This window comes from Arachis hypogaea, chromosome 11 (assembly GCF_003086295.3).
Source record: "Arachis hypogaea cultivar Tifrunner chromosome 11, arahy.Tifrunner.gnm2.J5K5, whole genome shotgun sequence".
NCBI classification, from domain to species: domain Eukaryota; kingdom Viridiplantae; phylum Streptophyta; class Magnoliopsida; order Fabales; family Fabaceae; genus Arachis; species Arachis hypogaea.
Window position 1 is genome coordinate 22,973,362 of NC_092046.1, and position 6,100 is coordinate 22,979,461.

At 35.4% G+C, this 6,100-nt stretch overlaps 1 non-coding gene across 1 annotated transcript; it reads right to left on the reverse strand.

Moving 5' to 3' along the window:
- Positions 1 to 5,777: 5,777 nt before the first annotated feature.
- LOC112725992 (small nucleolar RNA R71) lies at positions 5,778 to 5,885 on the reverse strand. The gene has a single exon (XR_003165067.1). It is a non-coding gene; the product is annotated as a small nucleolar RNA R71 (small nucleolar RNA).
- Positions 5,886 to 6,100: the final 215 nt, after the last annotated feature.

The window sequence follows — 6,100 nt, forward strand, 5'->3', positions numbered from 1 at the left end:
AAACCTTGACTAGGAGTAGATTTGTTGGAAGCCCTATCCTTGATGGAGTTCTCCCAAGATTAAAATTATAATTGAAGGTTGTTATGCTTAGTTATCCTTTACTAGGTAGAGGAAAGTCAAGCAAGTTGGAAGGCAATTTCTATTCATAAGTCCTAATCCTATCCCTTGGGAAGGACTAGTGTTAGTGACTAGAGGGCGATCCAACAATAAACCCAATTACAATTTTTCTCTTGAGTAATCCAACTCAAAGTTCTCCTTTCAATCATCTCCCAATCAAGTTATGGAACTACTCGCTCATTATGAATGTAAATTTTACAAATTAAGGAAGAGAAATACTGAAAGACATGATAAATAATAATCAAAAGGATCAATTAAAAATAAAAATAGTTCTTGTAAAAATAAATTCTAGAAATAATTCAAGAGTAACTCTGAGTAAATAAAGGACATGAAAGAGTAAGTGACAAGTAAGGAAACAAACTAGAATGACGAAGTCTTGACGGAGGTAATAACTCTTCTCAATATTCCAATCCAAAAAGCAATAAAATCAAAATCCTAAGAACTATGAATGCGTAGAGAGAAAACCTAGAGGAGGAGTAAATTCAGATCTAAAACTAAAACTATGCGGAATGAATGTTGTGTTTGGTCTCTACATGTTCCCCGGCTCTAATCTGCTTTTCTGGGCCGAAAACTGGGAAACAGGGCCCAAAATCGCCCCCCAGCAAATTCTGCAGGTTCTGCAGATCACGCATGTCACGCGATCGCGTCATCCAGGCATTTGCATCATCCAGCGTTTTGCCTTGCCACGCGTGCGCGTCGTCCACGCCTTCGCGTCACTTGTGCAGTTTCCAATCCGCGCGGTCGCGTGAGCCATGCGTCCGCGTCACTGCAATTTCCTCTATGTCACGCGGTCGCATGAGCCATGCGTCCGCGTCACTTCTCGCTGGTCATCTCCTCAAATTCTTGTGTTCCTTCTATTTTTGCAAGCTTCCTTTCTAATCTCCAAGTCATTCATGCCCTATAAAGCCTGAAATACTTAACACACAGATCACGGCATCGAATGGAATAAAGGAGAATTAAAAATACAAAATTAAAAGTCTCTAGGAAGCAAGTTTTCAACCATGAAGTATTTTTAGGAAGGAATTATAAATGCATGCTAATCTTATGAATAAGCGGGTAAAGATTTGATAAAACCGCACAATTAAGCACAATATAAACCATAAAATAGTGGTTTATCAACCTCCCCACACTTAGTCATTAGCATGTCCTCACGCTTAGTTGAAGGAGATAAAATAAATGAGTAGGAACATGTAAAACTCATGCAATGCAATGCAACCTATATATGTGAATGCAACTATATGATTCTTGTCCACTTGGTCAAAAGTAAATAAGCTCTTCAAGACAATCACAAATCAAATTCCACTAATTCAATTCTTATACAGTAACAACAGATAAAAATATAAGAAGGTAGCTCATGAAAGCAGGGAACATAGAATTTAAGCATTGAACCCTTACTGATGATGTATGTACGCTCTGATTTCTCTAGTGTATAGGGTAATCACTATCCTTCTCTAATCATGCTTTCTAATTTTTTTTTGTTCTTCACCTAACCAATCAACAACAATTAATATACCAATGCAAACATCATGAGGTCTTTCAAGGTTGTAATGGGGCCAAGGTATGTGATGAGCGGATAATTTATACGCTTTTTGGCACTGTTTTTAGTATGTTTTTAGTAGAATCTGGTTACTTTTAGGGATGTTTTCATTAGTTTTTATGTTAAATTCACATTTCTGGACTTTACTATGAGTTTGTATGCTTTTCTGTGATTTCAGGTATTTTCTGGCTGAAATTGAGGGACTTGAGCAAAAATCAGATTCAGAGGTTGAAGAAGGACTGCTGATGTTGTTGGATTCTGACCTCCTTGCACTCAAAGTGGATTTTTTGGAGCTACAGAACTCAAAATGGAACGCTTCTAATAGCGTTGGAAAGTAGACATCCAGGGCTTTCCAGAAATATATAATAGTCCATACTTTGGCCGAGTTTAGACGACGTAAAAGGGCGTTGAACGCCAGTTCTACGCTGCTGTCTGGAGTTAAACGCCAGAAACACGTCACAAGCCAGAGTTGAACGCCAGAAATACGCTACAAACTGGCGTTCAACTCCAAGATTAACCTCTACACGTGTAACATTCAAGCTCAGCCCAAGCACACACCAAGTGGGCCCCGGAAGTGGATTTATGTATCAATTACTTACTTCTGTAAACCCTAGTAACTAGTTTAGTATAAATAGGACTTTTTACTATTGTATTTTCATCTTCGGATCATCTTTGGACGCCTAGTTCTTAGATCAGAGGGGCTGGCCATTCGGCCATGCCTGGACCTTTCACTTATGTATTTTTAACGGTAGAGTTTCTACACTCCATAGATTAAGGTGTGGAGCTCTGCTGTTCCTCAAAGATTAATGCAAAGTACTACTATTTTTCTATTCAATTCAACTTATTCCGCTTCTAAGATATTCATTCGCACTTCAACCTGAATGTGATGAACGTGACAATCATCATCATTCCCTATGAACGCGTGCCTGACAACCACTTCCGTTCTACCTTAGATTGAATGAGTATCTCTTGGATCTCTTAATCAGAATCTTCGTGGTATAAGCTAGATTGATGACGGCATTCATGAGAGTCCGGAAAGTCTAAACCTTGTCTGTGGTATTCCAAGTAGGACTCTGGGATTGAATGACTGTGATGAACTTCAAACTCGCGAGTGCTGGGCGTAGTGACAGACGCAAAAGGAAGGTGAATCCTATTCCAGTATGATCGAGAACCTCATATGATTAGCCGTGTTGTGACAGAGCATTTGGACCATTTTCACAAGAGGATGGGATGCAGCCATTGACATGGGTGATGCCTCCAGACGATTAGCCATGCAGTGACAGCGCATTGGACCATTTTCCAGAGAGGATAAAAAGTAGCCATTGACAACGGTGATGTCCTTACATAAAGCCAGCCATAGAAAGGAGTAAGACTGATTGGATGAAGACAGCAGGAAAGCAGAGGTTCAGAGGAACGAAAGTATCTCTATACGCTTATCTGAAATTCTCACCAATGAATTACATAAGTGTTTCTATCCTTATTTTATTATTTAATTTCGAAAACTCCATAACTGTTTTATACCCGCCTGACTGAGATTTACAAGGTGACCATAGCTTGCTTCATACCAACAATCTCCGTGGGATCGACCCTTACTCACGTAAGGTTTATTACTTGGATGACCCAGTGCACTTGCTGGTTAGTTGTATCGAAGTTGTGAATAAAAACGATTTATTAAAACATGCGTATAGAGTTTCTGGCACCGTTGCCTGAGATCACAATTTCGTGCACCAAGTTTTTGGCGCTGTTGCCGGGATTGTTCGAGTTTGGACAACTGACGGTTCATCTTGTTGCTCAGATTAGGTAAGTTTCTTTTTGTTTTCTTTTCAAAAATTTTTCAAAAAAATCTTTCAAAAATTTCTCCTTTGTTTTCGAAAAAATTTCTAAAATAAAAATGTTTTCAAAAAAATATTTTTCTTCAGAATTTTTAAGAATGAATTCTAGTGTTTCATGAAGCATGTTAAAGCATGGCTAGCTATAAAGCCATGTCTAAATTCTTTTGGACTGAGGCTTTGGACTAAAATTGAATGAATTACTCTCATATTCATGCTAAAGCTTGGCTGGCTATTAAGCCATGCCTAACCCTCGGATTGGAGCTTTAGACTAAAGAGCATAAGATTCCTGGAATTCATATTAAAAATTTTGGAATCCTTATTTTTCTTTTTCAAAATAATTTTCGAAAAAAAATTAAAAGAAAATACAAAAAAATCATAAAATCATAAAAATAAAAAATATTTTGTGTTTCTTGTTTGAGTCTTGAGTCAATTTTTAAGTTTGGTGTCAATTGCATACTCATCTTGCATTTTCGAAAATTGCATTCATGCATTACATTCATCATGATCTTCAAGTTGTTCTTGATAAAACCTTCTTGATTGATCTTCATATTATATTGTTTTGTGTTATATGATGTTTTTCATATGCATTCTTGAAATCTTAGTGTCTAAGCATTAAAGATTTTTAAGTTTGGTGTCTTGCATGTTTTCTTTGCATTGAAAATTTTTCAAAAATAAGTTCTTGATGTTCATCTTGATCTTCAAAGTGTTCTTGGTGTTCATCTTGACATTCATAGCATTCTTGCATGCATTCATTGTTTTGATCTAAAATTTCCATGCATTGAGCATTTTTAGTGTTTTTCTCTCTCATCATTAAAAATTCAAAAATAAAAAAAAATATCTTTCCCTTTTTCTCTCTCAAAATTTCGAAAATTAGATTTGACTTTTTCAAAAATTTTTAAAATCTAGTTATTTTTATGAGTCAAATCAAATTTTCAATTTAAAAATCTTGTCTTTTTCAAAATCTTTCTCAAAAATCAAATCTTTTTTCATTTTTCTTAGTTATTTTCGAAAATTATAAAAATATTTTTCAAAAAAAATCTTTTCTTAATTTTACATCATATTTTCGAAAATAACATCATCAATTAATGTTTTGATTCAAAAATTTCAAGTTTGTTACTTGCTTGTTAAGAAAGATTCAAACTTTGAGTTCTAGAATCATATCTTGTGATTTCTTGTGAATCAAGTCATTAATTGTGATTTTAAAAATCAAATCTTTTTCAAAACTAATTTCAATCATATCTTTTCAAAAATATCTCTTTATCTTATCTTTTTCAAAATTTGATTTTAAAATATCCTTTCTAACTTCTTATCTTCTTATCCTTTCAAAATTGATTTTCAAATTTGTTTCAACTAACTAACTAACTTTTTGTTTGTTTCTTATCTTTTTTCAAAACTACCTAACTAACACTCTCTCTCTAATTTTTGAAAATATCTTCCCTCTTTTTCAAAATTTCTTTTTAATTAACTAATTATTTTAATTTTTGATTTTAATTTTCAAAAAATTACTAACCTTTTTCAAAAACTATTTTCGAAAATCACTAACTCTTTTTCAAAAATAATTTTCGAAAATTCTCCTTCTCTCTCATCTCCTTCTATTTATTTATTCATCTACTAACACTTCATCTCACCCAAATTCGAACCCCCTCTTCCATCTGTGTTCGAATTTTTTCTTCTTCTTTTCTTCTACTCACACAGGGACCTCTATACTGTGGTAAAAAGGACCCCTATTATTATTATTTTTCTGTCCCCTTTTTCATATGAGCAGGAGCAAAGACAAGAACATTCTTGTTGAAGCAGATCCAGAACCTGAAAGGACTCTGAAGAGGAAACTAAGAGAAGCTAAATTACAACAATCCAGCAAGCACCTTTCAGAAATTTTCGAACAGGAAGAGGAGATAGCAGCCGAAAATAATAATAATGCAAGGAGGATGCTTTGTGACTTTACTGCACCTAATTCCAATTTACATGGAAGAAGCATCTCCATTCCTGCCATTGGAGCAAACAATTTTGAGCTGAAACCTCAATTAGTTTCTCTAATGCAGCAGAACTGCAAGTTTCATGGACTTCCATCTGAAGATCCTTTTCAGTTCTTAACTGAATTCTTGCAGATCTGTGATACTATTAAGACTAATGGAGTAGATCCTGAAGTCTACAGGCTCATGCTTTTCTCTTTTGCTGTGAGAGACAGAGCTAGAATATGGTTGGACTCTCAACCCAAAGATAGCCTGAACTCTTGGGATAAGCTGGTCAAGGCTTTCTTAGCCAAGTTCTTTCCTCCTCAAAATCTGAGTAAGCTTAGAGTGGATGTTCAAACCTTCAGACAGAAAGAAGGTGAATCCCTCTATGAAGCTTGGGAGAGATACAAAGAACTGACCAAAAAGTGTCCTTCTGACATGCTTTCAGAATGGACTATCCTGGATATATTCTATGAAGGTCTATCTGAATTGGCTAAAATGTCATTGGATACTTCTGCAGGTGGATCCATTCACCTAAAGAAAACACCTGCAGAAGCTCAAGAACTCATTGACATGGTTGCTAATAACCAGTTCATGTACACTTCTAAGAGGAATCCTGTGAGTAATGGGACGCCTATGAAGAAGGGAGTTCTTGAAAT